This window comes from Grampus griseus (genome assembly GCF_964374135.1).
Source record: "Grampus griseus genome assembly, chromosome: 15".
In the NCBI taxonomy this organism is placed as follows: domain Eukaryota; kingdom Metazoa; phylum Chordata; class Mammalia; order Artiodactyla; family Delphinidae; genus Grampus; species Grampus griseus.
Window position 1 is genome coordinate 21,185,243 of NC_139009.1, and position 19,583 is coordinate 21,204,825.

Consider the following 19,583-nt stretch of genomic DNA (forward strand, 5'->3'; position numbering starts at 1 on the left):
ACACTTTTTATTTTAAAATAGTTTTAGATGCACAGAAAAGGTACAAGGATAGTAGAGAATTTCCATATACCCCACATCTAGTTCTGTAAACATATTATTATGGTACATTTGTCACCACTAACGAAATAATAGCATTATCATATTAACTGAATTACATACTTTATTCAGATTTCACTAGTTTTGCTTAATGTGTATTTTCTGTTCCAAGATCTCATCCAGGATACCTGGATTACATTTAGTTGTCATATCTCCTTCGACTGCTGTAGGCTGTGACAGTTTTTTAGACATTCTTTGTTTTTGATGACCTTGATAGTTTTGAGGACTGGTTGAGTATTTTGTAGAATGTACCTCAATTGGGATTTGTCTGTTTTTCTCATGATTAAACTGTGTTTACGGTTTTGGGGAGGAAGACCACAAAGGTGAAGTGTCATTCTCATCATGTCGTATCAAGGGTACATACTGTCAACATGACTTACACTGATGATGTTAATCTTGAGCACTTGGCTAAGGTAGTCTTGGCCAGGTTTCACCATTGTAAAGTTACTTTCTCTTTTTATACTTGCTCTTTGGAAGCAAATCACTGAGTATAGTCCACACTTAAGGGGTGGAGAGTTATGCTCTACCTCCCTGAGGGTGGAGTAATTCCATTTATGGAGTATCTCCATAAATTGGAAATCTCTATGGGAGATTTGTTTCTTCTCCCTCATTTATTTATTCAGCTGCTCACTTATATAAGTATGAACTCAGGGATATTTATTTTATTCCTTAGGCTATAATCCAGCACTACATTATTTATTTTGTTGCTCAAATTGTTCCAGCTTTGGCAGTTGGGAGTTCTTTCAGTTGGTACTTGTGTCCCTTTGACATACTCCCATCATTTTATTTTTTGAGCACTTTCTTATTTTCTGACATTGTAAGATGCTCCAGGCTCATCTTGTATATTCTCTGCCATAGCCCTAGAATTAGCTGTTTCTCCATTAAAAATTCATGCAGAACGTGGTGAGAGCCATTCAGATGTTATTTTCAAACTAAATGTAGGGTCATATAAGGCTTAGTTCCATTTCCCCTGAATCTCCAAAGGCCCAAGTTGGTGAAGGCCATATAGGGACCCATGGAAATAGAAAATACCAAAGAAAGTCTGTTGACCTCTGCCTTCAGGTAGGGCAGTACCTAGTCATGTGTTCATCCAACAAATGTATTTAAAATAAATGTGATACAATTTCACTTGAAAAATCATTCTGGTATTTAACAGCTTTCAGGGTCATTTTCCAGTTTTTCCCAGTTTGTTGCTTCCTTAGTCCCAAGAGGTTTCATAACAAATCTTGAGGCTATACCTTGGTATGCATGATTGTTTCAGTTGCAGTTTAAGTATTTACTAAGCTGTGTGCCTAGCACAGTGATGGGTACTTGAAAAAGAATAAAATCAATTGTGGATTAAATGCTAAATAGTATGGCAGAGTTTATAAATACTGTTGAATTTTAAGGAATGGTTGAAGAAAGCCTGCCTAAGGGGAATCCTTATGAAATGAGACAGATTTATAGAGAGAAGGAAGGCCTCAAAGAACAAAGATATAGGAGGAGGAACAGAGTGAACTCATGAGACACTGAATGGCTTTAAGGAGAATGACATTTCCCCTTGTTAACAAAGATAAGCAGTCAATATTCAGCTTGCCAAGGAGTCATAGTAACTCAGGTGTGAATTCAACACTTTCCTTCCTCCCAGAAATATTTTCTGAGTACCTAAAATATGTCAAGCTCTATGCTAGGTGCCTTGCAATTGTTTATTAAGTGTTTCCTGAGGGAAACAATGGAGAAAGAGACAGACAGACATGCCCTCCCTCAGTTTACAACACAGCAATGTGACAAGAGAAAGGTCTGAAACCAGAGAAATTATGAGCTGGGTGGAGGGTGTATTATGAAAACATGGAAAATACTACAACATATGAAGAGTTATGGCAAACTCTAAGTAATTTCAAGTCTTGATTCCTCTTTACATCATACACAAAATTAAATTCCAGGTAGGTTAAAGGCTTGAATATAAAAAATAAAACAGTAACATAGTATGAAAATTTAGATGAATATTTGAATAATTGCAAGCAGGGAAACCACGAGCCAGTCAGTGAACCCAAAAGCCATAATGAAAAAAAGATTAGATTTTAATTTAAAAAAATAAAAAAAAATATGTCCAAAGACACTGTAAATAAAGCCAAATGGACTTCCCTGGCGGTCCAGCGGTTAAGACCCCATGCTTCTGCTGCAGTGGGTGCATGTACAAGCCCTGGTCGGGGAACCAATATCCCACATGCCGTGCTGTGCGGCAAAAAAAAAAAAAAAAGATCCGAGTTAAAAAGCACAAATTTGGTGAAAATTCTTGTAATACATATGACATATTCCTAATACTCAAAGAACACCTTCAAATTGCTGGGAAAAAGACAAGTGCAGGATAAAAATGGACAAAGGATATAGGTCTGCAATTTCAGAAAAGGAAATGTAAATGGCCAGTAAACAAACATGAAAAGATACTAAGTTATCAGCTGTTAAGTAAAATGCAAATTAAAATAATATTTTTTACCCATCAGATTGATAAAATAGTAAGATTGATAGCAAGAGCAGCAAGATGAAGATGGAGAGGACAATGATACTCTCATATATTGTTGGTAGGACTGTGGAAGAGTAATACAGTATTTGTTAAAAAATGTGTGTGTCCTTTGATTTAGCAGTCCTGCTTCTGGAAATCTACAGAAGTGAAAACTCCTATAATATTGGGATATGTGCTCAAAGATGCTTATTGCTGCATTGTTTCCAAAGGCAAAACACTGGAAATAATGTGATTTTCTATCAAATAGGAGAATGGGTGAATAATCTCGTACATTTGTATTATGGAAAAATATGCAGCTATTAATACAAAAAGGTTAGCAATACATGCACATACCTGGAGAAATGTCCATTAGTTAAGCCAGAAAAGATTTCAGCATCATGATCGATAGGAGGTTGCGGGGGTGGTGGGGGGAATGGAAGAGAGAGGAAAGAAAATACCTGTGTCTATGAGTATGTGTGTATTTTTTTTAAGAATACAGAGAAAAATGAAGAAGGATTTTTATCAAATTGTTTTTTTAATTAATTTATTTGGCTGTGTCGGGTCTTAGTCGAGGTGCGCGGTTTCTTCGTTGTGGCGCGCGGGCTTCTGTCTAGTTGTGGCGTGCGCGTTTTCTCTTCTCTAGCTGTGGTGCACGGGCTCCAGGGCCCATGGGCTCTGTAGTTGTGGTGCACGGGTTCCAGAGGGCGTGGGCCCCGTAGTTTGCGGCACACAGGCTCTCTTGTTGAGGCGCGCGAGCTCAGTAGTTGTGTCGCGTGGGCTTAGTTGCCCTGGGGCATGTGGTATCTTAGTTCCCTGACCAGGGATCAAACCCGCGTCTCCCGCATTGTAAGGCGGATTCTTTACCACTGGACCACCAGGGAAGTCCCGAGAAGTTTTTAACAAAGGAAATTTTACTAAAGAAGTTAAAAAAAAAAATCAGGATCGGTCACTGTGTGAATTTGCAAATGGGCCAATTTCAGCCTCTGAATGATTTCCCTCTTTTTCTTAGTTAAGTAGACATCTACTACAAGTCGGGGTAAACTGAATTGAGAGAACCTCTTTCCTGCATTTGGAAATACCCCATCTCGTTGAGGCAATTTCCTTTGCAACTAAGGACTAGGCAGAGACACCCTCCTCAAAGTCCAGGGAACTGGGAGGAACATTTTCTGGCTGTGACAGTGATTGCAGAAAAACTGAACTCTGGGATGTTAGTGGCAGCGTTGTGATGGTGTCCAGTGCCCCATGTCAGTAACACAGCTGTTCGATTTTTCAACCAAGAACCTTGATTGAGGCAATCCCGTGTATTAAACTCCTCTGAGAGGCCAGAAATCTTGTCTAGTTCTTTCCTATCTGATGACTCCCCATAGTTATACAGTCCTTAAAAGTAGTATATGCTCAGTTAATGACTGCTGATGGGCCAACTCTCAGCTGCCCCAGTCTCCACCTTCTCACCGGAAGTGAGATGGTGGGGGTAGGGGTGGTGATCCACATTCTTCTTCGCAAAGAGGGCAGCAGTCTCGCCTCATTCCAAAAGCACAAAGAAGTAGGGAGACTCCTGGGGCCATCAGCTCAAAGATGTGAAGGCCAGTGAATACTATTTTATTTATTTATTTATTTATTTTCTGTACGCGGGCCTCTCATTGTTGTGGCCTCTCCCGTTGCGGAGCACAGGCTCCGGATGCGCAGGCTTAGTGGCCATGGCTCACGGGCCTAGCCGCTCCGTGGCATGTGGGCTCTTCCCGGACCGGGGCACGAACCCATGTCCCCTGCATCTGCAGGCGGACTCTCAACCACTGCGCCACCAGGGAAGCCCCAGTGAATACTATTTTAAAAGTCACATTACATCCAACAGTGGAAAAGCTCTTTGAAATTTAAGAGTGAAAAGGTAGAAAAGTACTACTTAACTTTCACCGAAGAGTGTAAGGGAAAGAAAGGGAGTGATATATTCATTTGCACTTCTCTTAGGCATTTAAAACATTGTACTGACGATTGTGTGTACAGGCCTACAGTCTAGGACAACCTGAAAACTCTCTGAGGGCAGAGACCATATCTCTGTCCCCTGTGTCTCTTCCACTGCCTCACCTAGCGGTTTGAGTTGGCCAGACTCATGGTCCTAGTTCCATCGTGTTTTTCTCTTCCAGTGATCTCTTCCAAGGGGGCCAGATGTCCCTTGCTGAACTACATGTGACTTTCTTTTGTGTCAGTAAAAATGGAGGTTAGGTTGCCACAGCCCAGAGTTACTTGATAGTCTCATTGTTGAATCTATTTATAGCACAGGGCTTTCAAATGCCAATAAATTACCCGGCTGTTGATTCACATCTTCAATATAACTATTTTTATACACTGGTTATAATTTTTTTTTAATGGAAAGCGCTTTAAGTAGAAGCTGTATTGTATCACTGTGATTTTCCTGTAAGTAAAGTACTTTCCAATCAATCATTCTTGGAATAATGGAATAGTTCTCATTGATACAACATGATGGCTTTAACCTTTTACTGAAAATTATTTTTGTGCCAAAAGGAGTGATGACATAATTCATCTTTCTTCAGTAAAAATACCCACGTGGCTACTATTCATTGCCTTCTCACAATAATTGCCCCTTAAGGAAGAGCCGCTCTTAGAGAATGGATGTAGCATTCTGAAATTCCTGCTCTCCTGAGGGCCTGCACACTCCTGGGTCCTGAGGGGTTCTGGCCTGTGGGACCCGGGAGGCAGATGGATTAACAGTGAAGTGGAAGGAGCAAAACACACCCTATGGAATACCTGAGCCCTCTGGTGGGGGCCTGGGGGAGGGCGAGGCACCCTGCAGGGCTGGTGGCGTAGGGATGACACTCATCAGCAGCTGGTGAGAGGACTCCAAGGGGAGAGTCTGAGAGGTGGGTGCTCCTAAGGACAGCACCTAGAGCTGGGGTGTGGGGTTGGGGGGAGGCAGTGTGGCCCTGGGGAGGCGGGCTGCTCATTTCCCTTCTCCCTTGCAGACCATCCTCTCTGTCTAGCTGCCTGCACTCCCTGCTCCCTCCCACTGCCCCTTGGCTGCCTGAGCCCTTGACTATGACCCTGGTCTGCTCTCTCACTGAACTTAGCAGCACATGTCCCAGTCTCTCAGGGGTCTGCTCTCTGATGAGAGAGGGGAGCACAGTGATAAACCTCTTGGAGCTGGCAGGCAATGCCTGAAGTGGCTGCAGGTGCCACCCCAGCAGAGCATACCTACAAGTCCAGGTGGTCCGCAAGGGCTCTTCTGGCTGAGGTTCTGCTCAGGGTCATCCTCTCTGCTGGGCACTGTGTAGGTTATCGCCTTTGTTCCCTAAGAACCCTGTGGAGGTGGGTGTAGCTGGGGCTGCAGTGTCTGGTCATACAAGGTGGCTCTGCACGAGGGTGCCCTGGTGACGGGGTGACTGTGGGTCTGCAGGCTGTGCTCAGCTCCCCAGGCTACACCTATTCAGAGAGGCGCCTTCTAATTTGCACAAAGTGCCATGGAGGTTGGCAGCAAGCCTGGGGGATCCTTATTTTAAAACTGAGGAAACTAGGATTTAAGGAGGTTAAGTAACTTGCCCAAGGTAAGACTAAATGTGGTAAATGGCAGTCAAGATTGTACCAAGGACATCTGTGTGGAAATCTAGCAGTAGAGCAGGTGGAGAAGCTATTTTGGGAGAGAGATTGGGCTTCGGGCTACTGCTCAATTTTTCCTATTTCCCCATGGGAAGGGCTTATGTTTTCTATAGCGATGAAGAATTACAGGGATGAGAGTGAAGACCGTGAATCTTTAATGATGTTCTTCTGTATGGGATCCCGTTTCCCTCTGTGTGCTTGGGGCAGGAGCAGAGAGGAGAATGGGGACCAGAGTTGCCCTGGGCAGGTGTGGGGGAAGAGGGAAGGTACAAAGGGAGTAAAGATTTCAGGAAAGAATAACCAGATGGGGCTTCCCTGGTGGTGTAGTGTATAAAACTTTGCCTGCCAATGCAGGGGACATGGGTTCGATCCCTGGTCCGGGAAAATCCCACATGCCGTGGAGCAACTAAGCCCGTGTGCCACAATTACTGAGCCTGTGCTCTAGAGTCCGTGAGCCACAACTACTGAGCCTGCGTGCCACAACTACTGAGCCCGCGTGCCGCAACTACTGAGCCCACGTGCCACAACTACTGAGCCCACGTGCCTAGAGCCCGTGTACCGCAAAACGAAGAGCAGCCCCCACTCGCAGCAACTAGAGAAAGCCTGCACGCAGCAAAGACCCAACACAGCCAAAAAATTAAAAAAAAAATTTATATAAAAAAAAGAATAACCAGATGAATATAACTGGAGAGTCTAACCCGGGTAAAGAAGGAAGAGAGGTCAGGAGGGGGTCAACAGGTCAGAAGGAAATGGAGGGAACTAAGGAAAGTGAGAAAACAAGTGTAGGAGAAGAGGTGAGAGAGCTGGTTGTGGTCAGAGTGGGATGTGAGGTTTATTCCCACAGGGCTGAAGCTGTGCCAGGTATTAACCATTTCCTGGGGTCGTCATGGGAACGGGAGGCTGGAGTGGAGGTGAAGAGTCCCTGGAGGTGGGGGCATCTAGGAACTGTGAGTCTTGGTGATGGTTCATCCTCACGGTACTCAAGTCGTCCTGTGATAGTAGCATTGGGGGGAGGTGTGGAGAGAGAAATGGTTATGTAGATGCCAGGCTTAGATAAACAGAGAATGACCAGGAAAGGAAGTTGAGGCTTTATAACTGAATTGTATGAGCCATGAAGATGCAGGAATCTCTTCAGGAGGGTAGAGGAGGGATGGCTGGAAGCTGCAAGAATGTGCTTTGGGATCAGGAGCCGCTTTCACCTATAAGGGCTGTATGGGGAGGTGAGGAAGAGCTTACTTATGAGGAACAGGACAACCATAAGGTTTAGAGGGGAGAGAAGCACAGAGCAGTAAGGCACCCTCCTGGGCCCCCGTGTCTCTCTGACCCTCCTTCTTTGTCTCTGCCATGGTCTGTCTTCCTTCTCCCCCACCATCCACATTGGTATTCCCTCAGGTTCTGTCCTTCACCCACTGCCCTTCTCATTTCCCCTAATTTCCTGGGTGTGTCAAATACTGTGCTGTTATGGTTTTGACTGCTATGAACACGAGGAGTCCTAAGTCATTATCTTTAGCCCACACTCTCCTCTGTCTTGGGATTCGTGTATCTTAACTACCTGTGAGTCAGCTCGACCAGCCGCAGGTCTCTTGCAGGCAGTTCTAACTCAACATACCCGAATCGAACTGATAACTCTGGCTGAACATGGGCCTCTTCTTATCTTTTCAGTTTGTGGCAACTCCACCCTGAAAATCTGGGGGGTCTTCTGGATAATCACCAGTTGCCAAGTGTAAATTCTAAATATTTTGCTAACCTGTCCTCTCATTTCATCCCTACCCCATTGCCCTACTTCATGCTCACATCACCTCTAAAGGACCACGTTAACTTCCTAACTAGTCTCTCTGTCCGCAGTCTGGCCCCTTCCACTCCATCCTCCATACTGCTGTAAATCAGGCCACCTTACTTCCATGCCCAAAGCCCTTTGATCATTTCTCATCTTTCTTAGGATAACATTTCAGCTCCTTAGCATGGCACATGAGGCGCTCCCGCCCACCTACCCAGTTTCATCTCTTACTTTTTCCTACTCACACATTGTAACCACGGGTCTTCATTCATTGAGATATCTCCCCTTGAACTCATCCTTAGACTAACTCCTACTCCTCTCCTAAGACTCAACTCAGTTATTAACTTAGTCATCATATATTTGCTGACTGGCACCATATTCAAAGCACTGTGTTTTCCCTGATCCCACGAGTCTGGGTTAGGTACCCTCCTAGATGCCCCTGCACTCCTCTGTGGTCTTCATCACGTCCACGCCCTCAGACTAGTGCAAGCCCAGGCTCGCCGCTGAAATACAGCCTGACTGAATCCAGGACTATCAGGAGGCTGGGTGCTGAGCGATCAGGTGAGAAGCACAGGTGTCCCAAGAATGCCCTGTAGGAGGGATGATAGTGAGACAGACTTGTGAAAGTCCTAGTTTGCCAAATTCCAGTTGATAGAAAAGTGGGTGAATTGTAAGGCATGATGGGTATTAATTGTGGCTGGGGAAAAAAAAAAACAACAAACGCCATGTGGTGAAAATCCCCAAGGTAAGAACTTGTCAGGCGCCTACAACAGAAACCCAGATGATTTTGCAAGAATGATGTCATCGTGAGGCTTCATTTGTTAGGAATCCGTACCCACGCTGGATGATTCATCACCCAAACTGCCAAGGGACCCTAACAGTTAAAGTCCTTGCATTCCTCCCTGATTTGTTAACACATTCCATCTGACAAGTAGATACCACTTTCCTTTCTTTTCAAAACCTCTCCCTACACAAAGCTGTTCAAAGCCTACACTGTGGACCTGAATTCCTCAGCCAGGCTCGTGGTTTTAGAGGCCAGGGAAAAGGCAAATGGGATGAATGAAGTATGACTAAATCCTAAGTCAATGTGCTATTTCTTCTTCATAAAAAAGAATGTTGCAAGGGGCTCAGGAAAGGGACAGCGATCAGTGTAAACCCACCAGGCTCCCTGCTACCTGCCACCCCCGTGCAGGCAGGGCCGCTGACGTGGCTTGCCCTCAGGCTAACTTGGTGGCAATTTCTGCTTTGCTCCTGCTTCCAAGTTCTAAGAATGGGGCTTCTGCCTCTTTCCCGTTTTCAGGAGGTTGAGGCATGAACACCTGGTGGGGCCTGGGAGAGGGAAAGTCATTCTTTGTCCTTAAAGGGCTAATCACAGACGGGCCGGAGACATGGATCTTGGGGAAGAAGCACCGAGGGAACACACACCTGGAATTAAATCCCACCTTCTTCCCTTTTAACTGTGTCATCTTTTGAGAATGGTAAACTACAGTGAAGCCCCTCTGTACACAGCTGGGAAAAATGTTTTTCTCAAGTGGGAACATGTTTTCTCCCCTGGGACAATGCAGTAAGTGGTGTGGAGTTAAACAGGCCTGACTTTAAGCCCTGATTTCACCACTTAGGCAAGTGACTCAGCCTCTTGTGTGACCTCTCTTGTGACTATTTATCTGTAATATGGGAACCTACCTCATAGGGGGTAAATACTGAATTGGATAATGTATGTGAAAAGGCCTAGCACAGTGCCTGGAGCAGAGCAGGTGTTCAGCAAAGGTGGGGGAGACTCGATGGTACCATCTTAGAGGCCCCTTAACTTGCTAACTTTTTTGGAAATAAAAGCCCATGATCTAAGTCAGAGGGTTCTAAGGAACAAAGAGGGTCATGATCCTGCGGATCCCAGGGCCAGGGGTTTACGCTGTGCCTGGCTTCATGTTCCCAGCTCCAAGTAGAAGAGGGCATTAGGAATGCTCTCATAGTCTGGAAAGGCAGAGGAGGCAGAAGTATGTCCTGTAGCTCTTAATTACAAGGAAGCCAGGTTCTAGAGAGTTCTAGCAGTGGCCATCTGTATGTGCTGGGGGTCTCTGAAATCCATTTCTCTGTGAGGGCAGGGGAGATACTTTCTGAGAACTTTAAAGAGTTTGTGAGCAGGGTATTAAAGAAATGTGAAATGGAAGAGTATAAAAGTCAGTGCAAGACTGGGGAACCTGATAAATCTCACGCTTTCGTTTGGGTGAGGGAACAGAGAGAGAACAGTGAGTGAGGGTTTGGGGAGAGGCCTAGAGCTGGGAAGGGCTGGAGGACAGCATGGGAAGGAAGTGACCTGCTGGGGGGAAAGCTGTGCCTCTACCTGTGCTGCTGCTTTGATGGAGGACCCTGCTTTCCATCACAGTCAGCCAGCCACTGGGCAAAGGGCTCCTGCCAGGGAGAGAGGTGGTGGCAGAGCCCGGAGGATGGCAGGCAGGCTGAACAGATGGTGCGGGGACAATGTGACTTGAGAGGACACTCCTCTAGCCATGCTGGAACCTGGAGTCAGGGCTTCTCATGGTTAGTGATGGGCATGGGCCACCCTGTCCACCTTCTCCGTGTGACTGGCCTCACCACTCACTCCAAATGTGAGGAGAAAGAGAAAGGCCCGGCCTAGAGCCTTCATTCCATCCAGGGCATGCATTCTCGGGGCTGAAAATTCATTCTTGTGTGTGGGGGAGTGCCGCAGTATGTAAACAGATACACACACACACACACACACACACACACACACAGAGAATATGAATGAATATCTGTGGTATTACATTTCATGGAAGAAGAGGACAATTAGGAAAAAAATCTCTTAAAAGGCTCCTTGAGGTGGGTGGGTGGGTGGTGATTAATGAAAAAATGGTGTTTGAGAAACGCCACCAAAGTAGGGCCTCTTGCCGCAAAGAACCGCCAGTGGCCCAGTCAGGGTCTTCCGGTGCATTAAGAAGCCCTAACCAGCAGCCTCCAAACTGCAAGGCTCGCTAGGCAGGTGTTGGTAGCTCCGTGCCTTCTTTCCACTGAGCCAGAAATTCCTACATCTCCCAGCCAGTTCCCTTCCTGTTTACGTCAATCTACAGTCTCCATGGCCACCAGTGAGCCAGTAGGCAAGCCCCAAGCCCTGGAGCCAGGACTTTAACCAGGAGATTAGAGCTAGCCTGGCCTGGCCTATCTTAACGAGGCAGGAAAGGGCAAAGGTTCTCTCCTGGGCAGACAAAACTGAGTAGTCCGCCTGATAAACATACCACGAGATACGAAGCTGCTTATACAAGAGCCCCATTTCACAGCTTAAATCTGAATATTTCTGTCTTCTCTTATCAGCGCATATTCACATCATAAGGATGAGATCCTATCCTTTCCAACTTCAACCTTCCAGCCTTCCCTAACCAGATCAGTTTAGGGCAACACGATGGACAGTGAGAATCCAGTTTTCTTATCATTATTGTGTAAGTGCTGCTGATTTTTATTCTAAGTAAATCTGTAGGGAACATAGACTACTCGTTATGTCATAAATGTCCATGACTTTGGCTTCAACTATTAGCCACCTTAATTTATTACATTTTAATTTCAATTATTTGGCTGAGATAGTCTGCTTTTAAAATACTCTGCCTAAAAGAAAGCAAATATTTTCTGCCTTAATATATTTCAAATGATCACTATTTCTTATCGATCCGAAACCACATGTAACAAAGTTTTGATGTGATTTTTCTCTTTTAAACAGCCATAATGTTTTCCTTGGCTCTACAGTTTATTAGCAATTTGACTTTTTAAAAAAACAGCTTGATTGAGATATAATTCATATGCCAAATAATCCGCCCATTTAAAGTATACAGTTCAGCGTTCTTTAGTATATTCACAGGGTTGAGCAACCATCACCACAGTCCAATTTTAGGAAATTTCATCCCCCCTAAAAGAAACCTCGGACCCATTAACAGTTACTCCTCATTCCTCCCCACTCCCCCCAGGCCTAGGAACCACTAATCTACTTTCTGTCTCTGCAGAGTTGTTAAATAGGCACACATTTTGAGCAAAATCATTTCCTATTCTAATTCCATAATTAACCAACAGCTTATTTTCCCATAATTAACCAATAATTTAATCATAATTAACCAATTAGATTCTTATTGAATCTCTTGATTTTAGCTGCCACTTTGTGTGAAAAGTGAAGTTGATGTTGGCCTAGTGGGAACTGTTTTCTGTGTTACTAAAACTGCATTCCCAGCAAGCACTAAGGCACAGATTTAGCTTCCTTCCTGCCCAGATATGTGCACTCAACAGTCTGTAAAGCTTTAAAGTTAAGTTACAAATGCACCAGGAGCTTGGTGTTTAAAGAATTCCTATGGTGAAGTTGTTTGTAAAGCCTAACCTCTGAGGGAAAATCCACCCACATTCTTCTCAAGCACAGACACATTAACTGGTCTGTTTTAAAATCTCAGTTTCTATAGATTTGGTTTGCTTGAGGGATTTTCTTTTTGGGCCTCTCTGCAATGACTAGTATGTGGCAATGAACACTCGCTTCCTTGCTGAAGGTCATGACTCCCTTGCACAGGGCTGAAATGGGTAGTTTCAGTACAGACCCTTTCACTGCTAGTGTGTGACAAGTTCTGGGCACGAGAGTACAGTGTCCACATACACAGTACATCCTTACTCACCATCACTAAGCTTTCCATAGAAAATAGCATGTCTGAAAATGAATACATCTTCCTAGCCCCTTGTAGCCACCATTCAGGCAATGGTTTTCCTCTCTTAGCACCAAATAAATTGGTAGGCTGAAACGGCAGAATCTTAGACACATCCACTAAGGTGATGAATCAGTCATTATAGAGACAAAAAGGTGGATCTGGCCAAAGCAATGATAAATACAGGCCTTTCTCCAACTCTCTGCCCTGACATAATGCTCAGACTACCAGAATCCTGTCTGCGGAATGACATGACTTTCACTTTCCACATTTTTTAGTACTTTCTAGTTTACAGAGCATATCTGTAGATGTGACTCACTTTGAATCTCATTACAATTCTGTGAGGTAGGTAAGGGTGGGTCTTTCATTTTCCAGATGAGAAACCAAGTGTAAGAACTTGCTCAAGGTCAAATGGCTAGGTGGCAGAACCGGGATGTCTCAGTGGAAGGCCAGTCTCTCTTAAAGCGGTCCCCCGGAGAGGCCATACATGTACTCCAACTTTGCTCAAAAACTTCTGGAAACTTGTTCTTCGGAATGCCTTAAAAATCAGTAGCACATCTTTGAATATCCTCAATGAAGGCAATATTTCATCTTCTAAGTCAGTGGTTCTCAAACTAGATTGTACCTCAGAATTGCCTGGAGGGCTTGTTAAAAAATGCACATTGCTGGGCTCCACTCCCAAAGTTTCTGATCCATTAAATCTGGGGTGGGGCCCAGGATTTGTGTTTCTAAAGAGTTCCCAGGTGATCTTGATGTTACTGGTCCCTGGCCACACTTTGAGAACCACTATCCTAAGAAATTTATTTCTGGAAAGAGTGAATCATTTAAAACCATCTAGTGATTAAGGTGGGGAGATCAAGCTAGGAAATTCCACCAGTGGCCAAAACAATGGGTGACTATCAAGAACAACACTGGCTTTGGGGGAAATCTGCATAAAGGGCTCCAAAAAGGTTCTGAATAATGGCAGTTGATCAGACTAATCCCTTTGGATGCATGCTCAAGAATGCTTTTCCTGAGTGTTTCGGAACACCTTGTGCAGTTGTACATGTGTGAGATGTTCATTATCAACCTTTTGTTTTCCAGCCTTAGAAAAACAAAAGAAACCATGTAGGTGACATCCACATTACAGAGAATCAATACTAAGGAAGGATTAATAGCTATTTACAGCAGCTGAACTAGTCAGACTGGTAGAGTGGGGTCCTTTCTATGCGGCAAACATGATGGGTGTGGAAGATGAGGGGAAAATTTTGACTCTTCCTACCCTGACTTTTCTGTTGAGAATAGAATGGAAAAAGTGAAGAGATCTAATTTTGGATGCCAAAGATAAACATGCAACATTTTATGGGGAAAAAAATTCTAGCAGAAAAGAAAAATGAACTACATTAGGTACTTAAGCTGGGAGTCAATCCTTCATGTCACAGTAGGGAAAAAAGAGGTGGAGAAATGCCTAAATATTGGTTCTAATTTTATTTTCAATTTTACATTACATTAAACTCTCCATGTACTCCTTTAATTTATAGCAACTGCTGACACAAATTGGTGTGCCTTCTCTTCTTTGACATCACTATTTCTCTTGAATTATGCATTTCCATCTGGAATGAGGTTTATGGGGCCAAAGCCTTCTTTCATTTAGATGGATGAAAACAGAGAGGGATCAATGGGGAGTTGAGTGCAAAGTCAAAGTAAGGTTGGGAGATATATGTTCAAGGCAGCATATTACTGCCCCAAAAGATTGTAAGGGGTATTAAAAAATGACTCTGGTCTTCCAATTTTCAACATATTGATTAAAATTCAACTACTAAAGAACAAGAAAAACTCTACCAACCTTCATCCCAGAACTGCTAGATTTTTTATTTATTGGTACCCTACTAGTATTTAATAACAATTTGCAAGAGTACAGTGATCATAATAACTGCATCACCTTGATTTGATCTAAAATTGAATCAAAGGCAAAAGAAGTTGCCAGCCTGATGGCACGTTTCACCTATCCCGGCCTCGCCACCTGAATGTACATGGTTGAGGTGTTCTACCTCAGAGCTTAGCACCATGAACTGGTCTGGCTCCATTATTGGTGACAAATTCCTGGTCTAAGTCAGCCAGTGGTCCATACTGACAGGTCATTTGCTGGCTCCATCTGGGGCCAAACTCAGTGTCTCAGAGTCCATTCTCAGCTTCTGGTTTTTGATGGGTTCTGGGTTGGCCAGTCACACCAGTATTGAAATGGACATTCTGATGAAGCTGTTTTGAGCTAGTTTTATCCTATAAGCAATCCTCAGCCATTTCTGAAAACCCTCCATTTTTAATCTTTACCCATCACCCACTCCATCCCAAGAGTGGGAATTGGGAGTATACTGTGAAAGTCTTTGCTCTATACATTGCTTGATAGTTTAGAAAAGAGAATTTTATGTTTTAGTGATAATAATTTCATGTGAAAAATGTTCCTGAGTCAATATGGCCTCATGAAAGCAGCAGATCATGTTCTCTGGCTGAAAATGGCGATGCCCAGTAGCTATGCCATGATGTCACTTCCTCTCCAGCAGAGCCCTACTTTGACAGTGGCCGGCCAGCCTGAAGAACTTGTGAGGGTCTATTGTTGGCCCTGATCTAGCAACCTGGGAGTGGGTGGGCCAGGAGCCCAGGAGCCCAGCGGGCTGCCTCGGTGCCTGTTCAGGGGCAGGGCCGGCATGCGCTCAGCACGCTAGCCACACAGAATGGCCTGTGGAGACTTAAGACTGGTTAAAAACCCCATTCTGCCCAAAATGTCTGTGGTGTATTAATTTATTCTATAATTTAAAGAATTCCATTATTAATGAAAGAGAAGTAGAATCCTGAGTATGAGCTAAAACTGGAATAAAAAAGGCCCATTCTTCAGGCGCTATTAATGGAAGCTTTGTATATAAATAACTTTATATATTGGTGAATAAATGGCACTTAAAACTAAAATGTCTGTTAGTGATTCACTGGGTTCTAAAGACTGCCCTTGCCTTCTGTGGTCAGCGATCTTTTTTCTTTGTGACTCCACTATTCTAGACAGAAAACAGTTAATCCAATATGATTTATTATCTCACGAAGATTCCACTAAAACATTTTCTGCCAAATGTTCATCTTCTAACAGCTGCTTTTTTATTTCAGTGAGAGGTACTTGAAATAAGATCATTGTTCTCTGTGAAAACTGCATGCTAAATAATACAGAGCTACCAGATTATTAAACAGCAAAGGCATCTGATAATATTAGCGCCAACCACAGGTCCCACTTCTGCTGATGCACAACATTTTGAGTAATCAGTCATTGCACAATATTATATTTATATCCTTTTTGCTTGAGCTGTTAGGCCACAAAATCAGCAGGCAGTTGCTGTTATAAAAGGGTTCTCTAGGTTATTTATAATGTTTCTGCTTCCTTACAGTTGCTGCTTCACTCTTGGGTCTTGGGCCAGGTCTACACTGTGAAGACGAAGGAAGGAACTGAGCAATTGTTCTGCTAATCTAACTGCTGAAAGCTGGTGGGGATGATTCACAGCACACTGTGTGTGCCTTGGCTGGAATACCTGGTATTTTTGTCTACACAACCCAAATTCATCACATGCTGGCTGATTTGTCATTTCATCAGGGGGAGAGTGTGTAGTTTCGTGAAGGCTGTGTCTCTATCAGGAGTAAGCTAGTGTCTAGGGCACAGGTGGTAGGGCGAGATATCTGAACTAGCGCTATGTTGCAAAAGAGTTTCCTTCAAATGTTATTTACTTTACATGAGGGGTAAGTTTCTGCCCCAGATGTTTCTCTGTTGCATAGATTAGTGCTTCCCCCAAATGGTGGCAGGCAGCCCGGCATGCCCAATAGAAGGGCACATAGGAATCATGAGGGTATTTCATTTCATTTTCTTTTTTGTAAATTACACAGGCATCTTCCTGTTCCACCTGCAGAGAATAACTGATGATGTGAACTGTTTCTAATGGGAGTAGGTCTTAGCTCTTAGGTGAGTCAGGGCTCAAAAAGATGCTGAAAACCATGGAGACTGATAGAATGAGCTATTTGTTTTGACTATGAAATAAGCATCTAACTTAGGCTCCCCCGCCAATTTTTTAAAAAAGGAAATGGACTGCCATTATGTCCTGAATTCTTTTATTTTGGTGGGGGTGGGGTGGGGTGTCTTCTGAATTCTTAAGAATTCTTAAAGCCACTTCTCCACATCCCTGTTGCCACATTCCCAGTCCAGGCTGCCATAATCTCTCAGATCAATGTAACATCTTTTTTTTTTTAACATCTTTATTGGAGTATAATTGCTTTACAATGGTGTGTTAGTTTCTGCTGTATAACAAAGTGAATCAGTTATACATATACATATGTCCCCATATCCCCTCCCTCTTGCGTCTCCCTATCCCACCCCTCTAGGTGGTCACAGAACACGGAGCTGATCTCCCTGTGCTATTTGGCTGCTTCCCACTAGCTATCTGTTTCAATGTAACAGTCTCTGGATGGTTCTTCCTGCCTCCAGTATTATGATCTCCAATTTATTCTTCACACAGCAGCCATGTTAATCTTTTATAAAGTATAGATCTGATCAAATCCGTCCCTTGCTTAACCTCTTATCAGTGGCTCCCCACTGCCCGCAGGAGAAAGTGCAAATTCCCAGGAGTGGCAAACGAAGCCCTTCACGACCCATCCCTGTTCCAGCTGTACCTCATCCTTTCCCACTCTTCCCGTACTCTAAGCTCTTTCCAATCAGAACTAATTGAAAAGGTACAAACATGACCTGCTGTCTTGCCTCTGGCCTTTTCATGAGCTCCTGCCTCTGCCTGGGTTACTCTTCACTAAGGGGAAGACAGCCTTCAGCTCATCTCCTTCCCTGGCCCTCGAAGCAGGTCCGCTGGGCTCCTCGGGCCAGGTGGACCCCTCAGCTGCTCCTCGGGAGCATCCCTGTCACGGCACTTCTCATTCTGTGTGGGCTACATACCCTTCTAGACGGAAGCTCTTTGGGGCCAGGGTCTGTCCTATCACACCAGCATGTCCCTACCACGCAGAAAATTCAGGTCAAGTGTGAAGAAATGAGTGCACAGTGGGGTGCCCCTCACCCCTTTTGCCATAATTTTCCACAGGAGTCTTTTCCATTTCTTAAAGAACTGTTTTCAGTTCTAGAGGGCACTTTTGCTTCATCAGCCCTGGAACTACAAGAATAAAGTGCCAGGCAGCCCCAGGATCCTGACTATGAAGAAACCCTATTTAGGCTTCTCTCTCTAGTAGTTTTTTAAAAAAAAATACATTTATACATTTATTTATTTTTGGCTGCATTGGGTCTTCATTGCTGTGCGCGGGCTTTCTCTGTTTGCAGCGAGTAGGAGCTACTCTTTGTTGTAGTGCACAGGCTTCTCATTGTGGTGGCTTCTCTTGTTGCAGAGCACAGGCTCTTAGGTGCGCGGGTGTCAGTAGTTGTGGCACGCGGGCTCAGTAGTTGCGGCACGCGGGCTCAGTAGTTGTGGCTCACGGGCTCAGTAGTTGTGGCTCATGGGCTCTAGAGCACAGACTCAGTAGTTGTGGTGCATGGGCTTAGTTGCTCCACAGCATGTGGGATCTTCCCAGACCAGGGCTCGAACCCTTGTCCCCTGCACTGGCAGGTGGATTCTTAACCATTGCGCCACCAGGGAAGCCCCTCTAGTAATTTTAAAAGATATAAGATATGGAAAACAGAAGGTCTAAAATATACCTTATAGGAGTTCCAGAAGGAGAGGATTGAGAAAATAGAGGAGAGGTAGTAATAAAAGAGAGAATGGTTGAGGATTTTTCAGAATTGATGAAAAACACAAATACTGAGATTCAAGAGGAAGAAAGAGTCATGAGCAGTATAAATAAGAATAAATTCAGATCTGAATTCACTGCAGTAAAACTTCAGAATGGCAAAGATCAAGAGAAATTCTTACAAAATATTACTATTCTTCTGTCCAAACGTGTTTCTAATTACATTCCCACATGCTAAACCTAAAAGTTGAAGTCTCAGTAAAGAGGATTTTCCTAACTGGGAACAGGACAGTCATAGGGAAGTCATCTAGCAAATGTAACCATGATCTTCCTTTTCCCAGTTTTGGTTTGTTTTGACCAAGGATGGAAAAGGATATAAAACTTCCTGTTTTTTTTTTTTTTTTTTTTTTTTGCGGTATGCGGGCCTCTCACTGCTGTGGCCTCTCCCGTTACGGAGCACAGGCTCCGGATGCGCAGGCTCAGCGGCCATGGCTCACGGGCCTAGCCGCTCCGCGGCATGTGGGATCCTCCTGGACCAGGGCACGAACCCGTGTCCCCTGCATCGGCAGGTGGACTCTCAACCACTGTGCCACCAGGGAAGCCCCAAACTTCCTGTTTTTAGAGGATCTTTTAGGAAGATGTACTTCACCTAACTTCTGGTCCCAAATCACATAGCTTTTTCAGGGGTTGTCCCATCATATGGCACCCTCCTGTAGATTTTAAAGGAATGCAAGTAGGAGGAGGAAAGTGAGAGTGACTAGTTAGCCCTTTAAACTCTGTCCCCCTGTTGTACATTTACTCACTCACATATGCACACATGAACACATGGCATTCATGCCACTCATAGATCATTCACATGGAGCACACATTATCCACATTGAAAATACACAAAGTACACACACCACTAACCTAACACACACATACTCACACTTTCACGCAAAGGGCAGGCAGATGTTCAGCAAGCTATGACCCACACAGCTGTTTTCTCACTTCCTTGTCCACCTCTATCAGCAGCAATGGGCACTGAGGGCAGCGGGCAAGGCTCTAACTCATGGGGCTCTACACTTTGGCTCCAAACGTTTTTTCACCTCCATATAATTCTAGGCCTACCCAAGAATCATCTTCATGCAATGGAAACCACTTAGGAGACCTACAGTACAGTCCTGGCAGCTCTGCTCCTGAGGACACTATTGCAGCATCCTAG

General features: G+C 44.3%; 1 protein-coding gene across 5 annotated transcripts in view; it reads right to left on the reverse strand.

The window, feature by feature from the left end:
* RBKS (ribokinase) overlaps positions 1–19,583 on the reverse strand; it is a 73,995-nt gene that overhangs the window by 453 nt on the left and 53,959 nt on the right. The gene's annotated exons all lie outside the window — the stretch shown is intronic.